This window comes from Gadus chalcogrammus, chromosome 9, assembly GCF_026213295.1.
Source record: "Gadus chalcogrammus isolate NIFS_2021 chromosome 9, NIFS_Gcha_1.0, whole genome shotgun sequence".
In the NCBI taxonomy this organism is placed as follows: domain Eukaryota; kingdom Metazoa; phylum Chordata; class Actinopteri; order Gadiformes; family Gadidae; genus Gadus; species Gadus chalcogrammus.
The window spans coordinates 17189193-17201901 of NC_079420.1; the positions used below are offsets into that span (position 1 = coordinate 17189193).

At 44.5% G+C, this 12709-nt stretch overlaps 1 pseudogene; it reads right to left on the reverse strand.

Moving 5' to 3' along the window:
* Positions 1 to 291: 291 nt before the first annotated feature.
* On the reverse strand, positions 292 to 12595 carry LOC130389179 (lon protease homolog 2, peroxisomal-like; annotated as a pseudogene).
* Between the last annotated feature and the right edge of the window lie 114 nt (positions 12596 to 12709).

A 12709-nucleotide genomic window follows, 5' to 3' on the forward strand; every position in this document is an offset into this window, starting at 1 on the left:
TTGAGTAACTGGTCACTTTTTTAAAAGCATTCATATTCATTTTAACCAATAATTGCAACTAAAGGTGTCCATCATTTGCATAGGCACCATGTTTTTAGCCTGATGTTTTACACGCAATCAAAACCTTAGTCCATGATTTCACAGGACTACCACAACCGCAAACGTCAAATCAAACTACGGTAATTAACACTGGAATTAAGACTTCCAAAGTACATGCCCAAACTAAATGTCAGCGTTTTCACAGTCTGGGTACTGTAGCCGTGAGCGTCCGCCCTGCCGTGGGGTCACAAGCTATGCTGGTGACCCGGATGCTCCGGAGCCTTGGCCAGCCCTGGCGAAGCCGCCGTCGAAGGCTGCGTTCAGCACCTCCTCCAGGTTTCCCGCCGTCACCAGGTCCAGCTGGGAGCGCACGTTGGCCGGGATGTCCTCCAGGTCTTTCTCGTTGCGCCTGGGAAGGATGACGCGCTTCACCCCGGCCCTGTTGGGCTGCCAGGACCTTGTCTTTGATGCCGCCCACCTGCGGTTCCAAACAAAGCACAACGCACAGGATGTGACATGGGATAGGATGGCACTGACCCAGACCTCCAAATTGTTTTTTATTCAGTCAAGTGTGAACTTTTTTTAACTGTATTATTTTACTCTGTCCTTAGGCTTTTAGCAGATGAGCCTTCAGCAACTCAGTCCACTCCACATTATTGAGCTAGACAACCTTAGAGAAGAGAGTTCCCTCACGGCTAAGACTGGCCGCATGTGAAACACTAGTATCCCTGATGCTTTGCTTTTGAGGTTGAACGCAATCAAAGCCCACATTTGTTTTCCACATCAGACTTCTTACCGGCAGCACCAGTCCTCGGAGCGTTATCTCCCCCGTCATGGCCACGTCCGACCTGACCAATCGGCCGCTGAACAGTGAGGCCAGGCAGGTTACTATGGTAACGCGGCAGAGGGTCCATCTTTAGTAACCGCTCAGCAGGGAAGTGGAGGTGTATGTCTGTACCGTCTAGCGGGTCTGGTCCCCCCACCACTACACACACACACACACACACCACCACACACACACACAGCACACACACACACACACACACACACAACCACACACACACACACCACACACACCACACACACACACACACACACCACGTAATGGAATAGGCCGGGTTGGTTTGTCTGTGTGCGTGTGTTTTCAGGGATTGTGTGGCAAGGGCATGCTTACTATTGGTAAGCTGGTAGTTTTAGCATTAGCTCGCAGCCAACTGATGGCCAGTGGGCAGACTCCTTCATCACGGCGCCCCAGCTGTCCCGTGAGGGTGGAGCTGGCCCTCCCCCTCCATGCGGCTGGCCTCCACGTACATGATCTCCCCCCCCATAGGGGTCCAGGCCAGGCCTAGCGCCACACAGGCAGCGTGAGGCGCTCTGATACCTAGCAACAAGGACAAACAAAACAAATATGGTTGGTGCTCTCAGAATTCATTTTAGAATTTATGTATATCATTTTTATAACATCTGAAAAGAAAAATATATAGAGACATTTTAACAAAGAGATTATGCTTCCATGATATGTCCATGATTCTGCCCGGCAACAAAGCTGTGATAATTGGGTATAGCAGCATGTTAGCTGTAGGCACGGACATATGGATGTGATAAGTCTGGTGTTTAATGCAAGCAGATCTGCCACTGCCCTCTAGTGGAAGAGAAGTATCAGAAAATCAATTGCAGTTTCTTAAATTTGAACATTATAAATGTTTGAAGCACAAGATTATTTGAATGCTGATCGTTAATCGTGTAATGTTTAACAGTAGTACTTAGAAATGCTCAGAGACCAATAACATGGCAACCGATAAATGTTACCCGTAGATATATTCAGTAAGATGTGTTAAGTTATACATACATTAATAGATTACCATAATGATTTTGACATGCACATTTGTACATCACATGTGGTAGAGACGATTCTGTAGGATGTTGCTAACCAAGTCATCAAGGGTCAACTCAAAAATGTAAGATAAGGTATTTTTCCGGGCAGTACAATTTCTGACCATATGGGGGCGACATATGGCCAACAACATTTATTTGTTGGTGATAAATCCTAAATAGTAAGGGTTAGGGTTGAATGACCCGATTGTTGACTGACCCGATTATGGTCAGTCAACAGGAAACAAGCATCGGTCAAATGTTTTTAGCTCAATGGCAGTTTCACTCATGAGTCTACTGGCAATCCACTTAATTCACAACCACTTGTACATGTGACACAGGATTTCGGTCCTCAAAGGGATTGAAACAAGTCAGCCCCTACAATGTGAATTTCTTAATCCTGCTCTTTGATCCTGACAACTTAACAGGGCTGTGCTAATGAAAATGATTAGACATGTAGACATCAACATTCTTTTGATTTCAGCTTGCACATATTCCTACTTTGCAACCTTTTTCTACAAAGTGCATGCCATTTGCAAAGTTAGTTTGACAGGGCCCAATGCCACAACGGGCATAGCAAGTCTACGGGCAAGTATTAAAAGCAAGTTCTTAAAGTCTAAAATAATTAAATCATGTCTTAAAGGTGCCAAAGTGCAAGTGAATGGTATCGAAGGATCCCCGGCCAGATTTATGTGAGAAGGAACACATTAGGTTAGGGTTAACATAAACCAGCACATCAACTTGGAACGTCTTTGGTAGGGCCTGGCTCAGTATGACCTCATTGAACAGGGGGTTGAGAAGCTATTAACTTCTGTGGGAGACTCCTGTGATGGACAACATGATGGTATGAATGATCTGCCTTGTTTTTACCACCATGCCTGTGGAATCTCAGGCTTTGAAGAGGGTTGGAGGGGGGGCTGACTGTGAAATCCCAGGGAGAGGTAGGGGGGTGCATGGGGTGCTGAGCTATGCCATGTGGGCCTTGAGAATGCAGGAGGGGAAGGACAGCGGCGCAGATTAAAGAGACAGAATAAAACCAGGAGAAGAAAAGGAAAGTTGCACGGAATGATATTATTTGACCAAATTGACTCTGAAATCATTAAGACCTCCCTAGTTGTTGTTTGCTCTCTCTTCACCCAAACCCAGAATTAACGTGCTCGCACCGTGGACGGAGGCTGCCCTCTGATGCCCCCCCCTTACCTCCATCTCGAATGGCGGCGCTCCTAGGACTGTCTTTGAGGGCGACGTGGTCGATTACTATGGGCCTCTCCGGTGGTGCTGCAGTGTCTGTCCATCCATCCATCCAACACACACACACACACACACACATTACATCACACGTTACAACGCATAAAAGAGTCACTTGCCCTGTGATACTCCCTTCTAGTTTGTCGTCACCAAAAAACAATGAAAGGGCCCAAGAATGCTTCCCTTTCATCTACATGGGACAATAATGGCGGTAATTCATGTCTGTCAGTGTACACGGCCCCGTGGTACAGTACTACTTACTGCAGGATTAATTGACGACCAACGCACATACACAACCTCAAAGTCAGACACACACAGACCCCCATACACACACTGAAAGCGAGCAAGTGGGAGAGGGCCTGTCTCCATAGACGCCACGAAAAGGCCTTGTGTGTGTGTTCAGAGCCTATGGACCTTTGAAGGGGAGGAGGTGCGCCACATGGCAGCAGCGAGGTCCCGTCACCTCACATCAATGAAAAGATGTGTGCACACATTCATAAGCACCACTCATACACAGTTTCCTCAGACTGCATCCCTAAATTGGCAACGTAAAGTTTTATATATATATTAAATATTTATAAATATATATCAAAATAGTCGTCACAAGCTGTGCTTAACTATACTTAACTTACTTACTTACTTAACTTTCTACATCCTTTATCACCAATGTCTTGTATTTTATCTTTCTCCTCGTAAAAAGCCAGGATGACAGACGGACAGACGGACAGGGCTCTGACCTCTCGCCCTCTTGAGCTGAGCCGTCTAGACTCTCGTGCTCGGCTCTGTGACCTTTTGACCCTCGGCCACCTTCACAGCCACAGCACGGCACAGTGCACCGATCTTCCTTTCCAGGGAACGGACACCTGCCTCCCGGGTATAGCTAGAGAAACACACACACACACACACACACAGTATAAATATCAACCAGGCTTTAGGGAAGGAAGATTCAGGGGGAATTATGCAAGGACTAGAGTCGAGAGCTCACCTCCCACCTCTACATAACCCCCTACCTGCTCTGAATCTGAATTCCCTCACTGTTAAGTAAATTTGGACCAAAACACTGCCTTAATTAACAATCTAGTTAATGAGTACCTAGGTTCAGTATTCCCATGTTTGCACATTGTACATTTCCCCATCCAACAGGTGTCTCAGTTAGTCGCTCTGTCCAGCTGTGGACCAGACTGTTGTTGCAATCACTGTGATCTTTGTGTGTGTGTGTGTGTGTGTGTGTGTGTGTGTGTGTGTGTGTGTGTGTGGTGTGTGTGTGTGTGTGTGTGTGTGTGTGTGTGTGTGTGTGTGTGTGTGTGTGTGTGTGTGTGTGTGTGTGACCTGCGGATCACATCCAGCGTGGTGTCTTCTGGTATCTGGATATGCTCGGATGTTAAGCCGTGTTGCTCCAGTTGATTGGGGATCAGGTGACGCTTGGCTATCTCCACCTTCTCCTCCTGGGTGTAGCCTAGGGGGGTTATAGCTATTTAGATCAACTTATAGCTTGAAGAATCAGGATGAGGATGTGTATTCTTTTTTATAAGCTACATTTTCAAGCTGGACAATTAAATCAACAAATCAATGTGACAACCATGGCATTCTTTTTATAGCTATACACTTTATATATTTGAGATTGTTGGCCCCGTTGAATGACCAGATATTTGTCAACCTTATTTTGGTACAAATGTGGAGTTCACGGTGGACTCACTGACTCCGAGGTATCCAGGAATGTCGCCGGTCAGCTGGTCTGAGGTTAATGTGGGGATGATGTGCTTTGTTTGCTTAACTTAAGAACATGGACAATAAGTCTGCATTTCAACCCACCGATTCCCCTGTGTCCTTGTGGTTCACTCTCAAAGTCTTGTGGTCCGCTTAGATGCAACTTTGCAAACCCAAGTTGAACTGAAGGGACTTTCTCCTGCAAACTAGTCGATGGAATCAAGTAATGTATATGTCACATACACAAACACCCTTGTATAATGTGTATACGAGGGCTGGGTGTTTCGCCAACACAGAGTGTTGAGATGCACGTGTGTTTATTTGGACAGATTGGAAGAATCTATGCCATCCACCAAGTGCTTTCGGCAGCAACATTATAAGCGCCACACCATTCGGCTGTTCACAAAAACAAAAGAAAATCAACATGATCTACAATTATTTCCATACAATCATAATGAATGGGGACTAATGTAGATAAATATGGGTGGACAAGAGGGTGAGTGTGAGCAACCATTCTCAATGGGATGACCATTTTTTATTTCAATTCCAACCCTTGGCAATGAAGTAAAATGTGTAATGTGTATGTGAAGTAATATCCATGTTCATAAAGCCTGCAGGAAACCAATTGGTAAGAACGAACAGGGTGAAGATGTGTTTTCAGTAGCCCTTCTTTGGAACCGAGAGACCCCTGTCCATATCATCCGCCGTTGCATAATGACTTAGCCTAGTGCAGGTGCATCCTTAAAGAGCTCCAGTTACCCCAAAATGACTTGTGGCAGCCCCATTTAGACCTCATTTAGCCTTTCCCAAAAATAAAGATCAATATGACCAACCAGAGACGCAGCTGATCATTGAGTCCATCTCCCGGACATTGTAGGTCTTGCTTGGGTTTCAGTTATTGACGGCTGGGTATGTTTATGTTAAGTCTATCATCCATCTTAGATTATTTTGATTTAAGTTCTATTTTGGGCTATTTGTTTCCACTACCTGCTTTATATATATTCAGGTCAAAGAAAACCCATTTTTGTTCATTCCAGCTGTGTTCCTTGTTTCCTGGCTCTCGGTTCCTCAAAGTACCGTAACTGTATACGGAAATTTAATATTAATTACGACAACCTAAACAGAAAATAGAATAACTACAGTATGATTATCCTGACTGTACATCCGGTGGTGTGCAGTAATCAGGTGCTCCTGGCAAAGTGCATTAGTTGAGGGCTTTTGGTATCAACTCAATCAAATGACTAATCGAATATACCTGATAAGCAACATGGGGCTCAAATGATCTGGTTATGGAAGCCGTACACGTCTAGGTGGGGACAGGGAGAGGGTCTGACCTTTGCTTTATCTAGAAACACTGATGAAATCTGAACGCTTTCATTAGATGTCCTTTCCCTTTTTTTTATTGACAGGGCGACGGCGGGGTCACCCTTTATATGAGATGTTTCCAAGCCACGGAACATCAGAGCACAGACCACCACACAGCACAAGCTTGGCCTCTTGGAAGATAAGCATCTCCACTGACATTTGACCCCTCAAGTGGTCACGGTGCCACAGGAAACGACCAGGAATGAGACCTTTTTTCCTTCCTATAATGCGCCAGTTTTTAACACACACTAGCTAATGCCCGCCGCTCCCCCCTCCCCTCCCCTCCCCAGCATTTCTCTCCTCTCCTCAACTGCTCTCCTCTACTTTCTTTTCCTCTCCTCTCCTATCCACTTCTCCTCTGCTCTCTTCTCCACTTTGTTTCTTTTTTTTCCTCAATGCTTTCCTTTCTGTCGCAACGTATCTCAAGTAGTTGGCAGCAATACAATATATTTTGTAGTGTATTTTATTAAATATCATGGACAATGTTTGATTCTTCCTATCCATGGTTTAACTCGTCTAAGTCAGAGCTTTATAATCCATCAATCCATTAAAATAACAGGTCTGATGCTTTGAGCACGGGGCCATTCAGAGCAAAGGCAGTTCCGAATTTGATGCGCCAAACACGTCCTGGGACATTTATTCAGAAGAGTAGGAGGAGGATACAAATACACATGGAGCCCACCAACAGAAGGGACCAAGACCAAGCCACTCCATTCATAAACCACGGGATGAGAAGACACTGGCTCATTAAAGCGCTGAAATGCCCCCACAAAGAATTCAGAAAGTTTAAATGTCACCGGTAAGTGATCGTCCCTTGTATTAAAACAAACTATCCGCAGCCAAAAGAGACCATCCAACCAAAATCAACCTATGTTTTTGTCATGGTGAATTTAGATTTTAAATCTACTGGCATTTTGCTAATAAATTTCACAAGTAAGGTTTTGTGTAGCTTGCAGCTTTGGCAGAGCGGCATGCTCTCTAACTCTTTCTTGTGCCCAGCAAAATTAATTAAGTCTAATTATGTAATCTAAGGGTTTGCTAAAATTAGCTATGTAACTGCATTTGACCTTGCTTGATAAAACCCCTGAACTTCCCCACTGACTGTAATTAAAATCAACATTCTTTTAAGTTAATAGCGCTCCCTCAGATCTTCGTTCAAAAACATTTGTGTGCATGATTTACTTACGACTTTGAAAAAAGGGCAACATTAACCCCTTGTTAATATATGTGTGTGCACTGCACATCCCAAAAAAAACGTTTAATAATAATAATTTATATTTATTATAATATTTTCTCAGAATTTCTCCCGTCAAGAAGAACCGTTTTCATGCCTGAAGAGAATTGTCCCTGGTTCATGTTGCTCCGGCCTCACCTGAAACATGCAGCAGCTCCATCCTGTCGAGTAGCGCAGGGGGGATTGTTGCCATGGAGTTGGCCGTGGCGATGAAGAGGACCTGGGAGAGGTCGAAGGCCACGTTGAGGTAGTGGTCTGTGAAGCTGTGGTTCTGCTCAGGGTCCAGGACCTGAGAAGAAACGGAAAGGTAGATAGTTGCTGTTGCCTTCACATGATCAGTATGCTAGCCTTTAAGCACCTGTGGTAGCAACATTCACCTCCCTCTATCTTGGACAGGCTGAGTAAAGGTCATACCTACCCTCTAAAGATCTTGATGGCAGCAAGTAAAAAGGCCATTACAAAATACTGGCTTCAGAAAAGCTGCCCCACTGACTGCCACTTTGTCAATAGTGTTAAACATCTAAATCTTCTAGATAGAACAGATGACCTACTCCATACGACTCCAAAATAATGAATGAAATGGTGGAAAAATGGTGTGTTCATTTGGCCAATGAGACATATTTCTCTTAATTATTGTGTGTTATCTTGTGTGATATTTTACTTTAAATAAGGCACATGTCCTGCCGTCCTACCTCCAGCAGGGCAGCTGCGGGGTCTCCCTGCAGACTCTTCCCCAGCTTGTCGACCTCGTCCAATAGGAAGACGGGATTGTTGACGCCCACCGTCTTTAAACCGTTTATAATGCGGCCGGGCATGCTCCCCACGTATGTCCGACTGACCAATAGGAACATGAGGAAAATGAGGTACATCGGTTTTTTCACTGAACTGTTTACTGTATGTTGGCCTTTTTTTTTTGTAAACAATTAATTTAGTCTTCATACTTTGATATCGTATATGTTTCTTAATATATGTATTATTAAGGGTACAACCCTGAAAACACAGCGGATTTGTTTGAAACACTTGGTGGCAACAACAAGGATATTTATTCTGGCTTTTAGGGTATATGCAACCAAATTGCTAAAAAATTACAAATGTAATTACTTATTCAAATCTTGTGAAAATATTGTTCAAGACAAATATTTGGTTTTCCCTAAAACCAACAAACATGCTGTTTACAACAAACAAACATTGTGTTCCATCTACGTTGACATAGTCGATTATTCATTACCACGCATGCTTTGGGAAAGTCACACAAAATAGCAACACATTGATGAAATAGTGGTTTTGGTCTGGTTTTACCAGGGCAGTGTGGGATGAAAAGGAAGCCCGGATAATATATGTAAATCATAGTTTAAAATAAAATCAATAAATGTAGCTTTGTAGCCATCGGTTTTGTTTTGAAAACATTCTAAGCCTAGTTGGTTTTCTTTGTACAATAATTTGAGAGATTTAAATATTCCCAGAGCATCCAAAAAAATGCTAAACTTTATTTTCCTTACCGGTGTCCCCGGATATCTGATTGGTCACAGACGCCTCCAAGTGAAATGCGGTGAAACTCCCTGCCTAGCGTCCTGGCTATGGAACGTCCCACGCTGGTCTTGCCCACACCAGGTGGCCCCACAAAGCACAGGATGGGGCCCTTGAAATGGTTTGAAGTTACACAACCAACACATAAGCATAACATATGGAGCAGCACATACATTCTATTCTATTATTTACTGTGCATACATTGTAGTGTGCTTCATACAATATACACCATGCACTATGCAAAGGGACGTATGGTTCACCTTCAGTGTGTTTTTGAGCTGTCTCACAGCCAGATACTCCAAGACGCGTCTCTTAAGTTTGTCCATGGCGTAGTGGTCGTTGTCCAACAGGACCCGGGCTGCGCCGATGTCCAGGCGGTCTGCACAGAGAATGCATCGGTTGTAAGGACGTGGAGCAAAATGTCATTGAAGCGTCCGCTCTAAGATCTACTTCCGTGAGAGTTGAAAGAAGGCACACTCAACCATGCAGGGCACCGGGTAGGGTTAGGTGAGGATTAACATTGTATTTGAACTGCACTGTCTGCACTAGTTAAGCCACGATATTGGATTTTTTAGTGTTTACGTGTGAGTGAGTGAATGAGAGTGCGTGTGCGTGTAATATACCCTTTGTGTTCCTGTCCCAAGGTAGCTCTACCATGAGATCCAGGTAGTTTATGGTTAGGGAGTAGTCAGGCATGGACTGGGGCATCTTCTTCAGTCTGAATATAAATACAAACAGAACAAAAAAATAGTAACGTTCTAAGCGCATGAAGTCAAGGGACCCTTTACAGGGGGCTGTGACCACAGGTGCAGCACACACCTCTTGAGCTCCTTGAGGCACACTTTGAGGGAGGCCTCAGGCATGTTGACCCCATGCACCTTCCTCTCCAGGACCTGGAAGTCATTCCCATCTTCCTCCCCCGCCTCGTCATCTAGGGAGAACTGCCGCCCGGAAGGCACCCCTCCCTTGCGCACGGAAAAGACCTGCGCAGTTGGAACAGAGAGTCGACTTGAAGCCATAAAACACTCTCCTGGGTATAGGCTGGAGGAGATGACTCTTTTTTTAAAGGAAGTCTTTTTTGACACCATGCAACACATTTTAGAGGCATTTTAGATCAATTCTAATTCAGTTTTATCAGATGCTGGGAAATGCCTTATTCTTTCTCATTTGAATGCCTAACCAGTAAACTGAGGGCTTCTGCGGTTTGGGTACTAACAAACTCCATCAACTGATTGTATTGACAGATCAGTGCTTCGAGTGCTTGCGCGTGCCTGGGTGTGTGCCTGCATGCGTGTGCGCTCCGTTACCCTCCTCTCGTCATCGGGCCGGGGCTTCCTGCTCTTCTGCAGCAGTTTCAGGCTCTCTATCTGTCGGGTCAGCAGGGGCAGAGCCCTCCTGAAGCGCTCCTCGAGGCCCACTGCATCCAGCACCTACGGGTTCACACGTGGATCAGACACACACAGGACACTATGCACAATCACATTGTATGGAGTTTTTTAAAGATTTAAAGGGTAAATAATATCAGATAACGATATATGAAATGATGAGTGAATGAAAATGGAAAGAGAACACACCATCGAAGATTTGTGAACATTGTTGACCTCACTCAACACCCATAATACACGTAATTTATAATATAGCCACAATGTCCGTATGTGAATCTGACAACGTTTGTTTGCAATTGCCGTGATGTAACAATCTTATTAAGTAATGCACAGGGGCTCTTATTTATATTTACAAGCGAAGAGACAGACAGCCAGCCAGCTAGCCAGCCAGCCAGCCAGACAGCCAGACAGACAGCCAGACAGAGAGCACACCTGTAGCTTTTCTTTGTTTGAGCTGCGGATCATGGAGGCCACCACATCAGGCAGAGTCTCCCTGGGCAGGCTGTCCAACAGACGCTTCAGCTTGGCGACCACTGGAACCGACATGTCTAGCATGTCTACCAACTACACACAAAAACAGACGGCGTGCGGTGATTTAGTGTTAACTGATGAGGGGCGTGCAAACCTCTGCTCATCCCCTGTATGGTGATAACCTATAAATCAGAGCCGCTATAGGCCACAGTCACACTGAAGCTACCTGCTGAGCTGCCGTGTAGAAGGCCTGAGATAGAGCCCCCAGCTCCCCGTCCCTCTCCGTCTCCTCCAGGCTAATAGAGGGTGAAAACTGCTCCAGCTTGTCCAGCTGCTCCACCTAAAAGTAAACATGGAGACATTGGCCTCAGCAAACACACACGGTTCTTCCAGCATGTGCTCAAAACATACGATGACTGCATATTGTGTTAACATTACTACTTGTTTAATTCACATTTCAGAAATAACGGAATTTTTATAAATCCTTGTCATGACTATTCTACGAAATGATGGCCTCAGAAAATGGTATGGTTTCGATTAACCATTTATCACTATCAAACTATGTGTACTGATTAGGCTTCTAGATCAGTTTGAGAAGAGCCTAGCAATGTAGGCGTTTCACCTCAGCCAGAGGAAATGGTCGTTCGTTCAGCAGAGCAGTGACACGAAACCGGCATAATCCCGTGATGAGCAAGGTGTAGTGGGGTTTGGGCCAGTTGCTCCCCACCACTTGCACTGCTAGTCCTGCTGTGCCAATGCTTAGGACAGTGAAAAGGCATGTTGAAAGTACAAGCAGAACTCCAGAAGCCTTCTAATTAAATTAGGGAAAAAAATGTTATGCGGATTACCAAGGTCAAAAAGATTGCTATGACAATGACTTGGAGAAACATGCATGACATACATAAAATTTTGACAGAAGATACGTATTGACAAATACAAGCAAGACTGATATGATAACACTGTTGTTAAATCGATAACTTCTAGGTTAAAGTCCGTTTCACGGTCTGTTGAAGTTGATCCAGCATGGCAGGGGAATAGGTTTCCATAATGGATGGCAGGTTACTTCAAATTGTCGATGAAAGGTTACAATCATCATTCCATTATTATTTCCATAAAGGCCAGACTCATTTCATGTGGTTAAGTCATCAACTAACTCAACAGCTGTATGTAATAATAACCAGAATAACACAAGAAAACACAAGTAAAATAACACAACACAGAGGACAGAGTATAGGGCATTTATCGAAGTTATGAAACAATCATAGCAGGTGTCCCTGAGTGAAAACTACTGGAATATCTATTTGGATCCACAGATGTATTTTAATGACCCGGTTGGCCAAAATCCAATCTGGAAAACTAGGTATGCACTATGTATCACAGGGATAACATTTTGTATTCGTTGTGTTATAACAGGGTGAACATACCTATGCAAAGGGGAGAGATCGTCTGTGTCATGGTCAGGGTCTCTTGTGTTTGGGATCACTCCGATGATGGTACTTTTTAACGAAGTCCCCTTCAACAAGCGACTCTTAACAAGCTGCATGTTCCGAGGAGTGTTGACGCTAATCCGCACGGTGGAACCGGGTAACAGCACCCCTTCATGGGTCAAGAGCAGAGGAAGACGTCTCGGAATCTGAATACCGTTATTAGACATTATTGGACTGCAAACGAACCGCTGGAGAGAACTATTCAAAGCCTATCTCAACCAGCGTTGCCGAACCTCTGCTTGACATAGCAGTCATAACAAGGAACTACGGTGTCTATCGAAGGACACACTTGTTAAACGTAGGCAGGGCAAAAGGGCAACGTTTTTTGTATTTACCGAAGCGTATTTTTTTTACTGGTTACTATTTACTGTAAA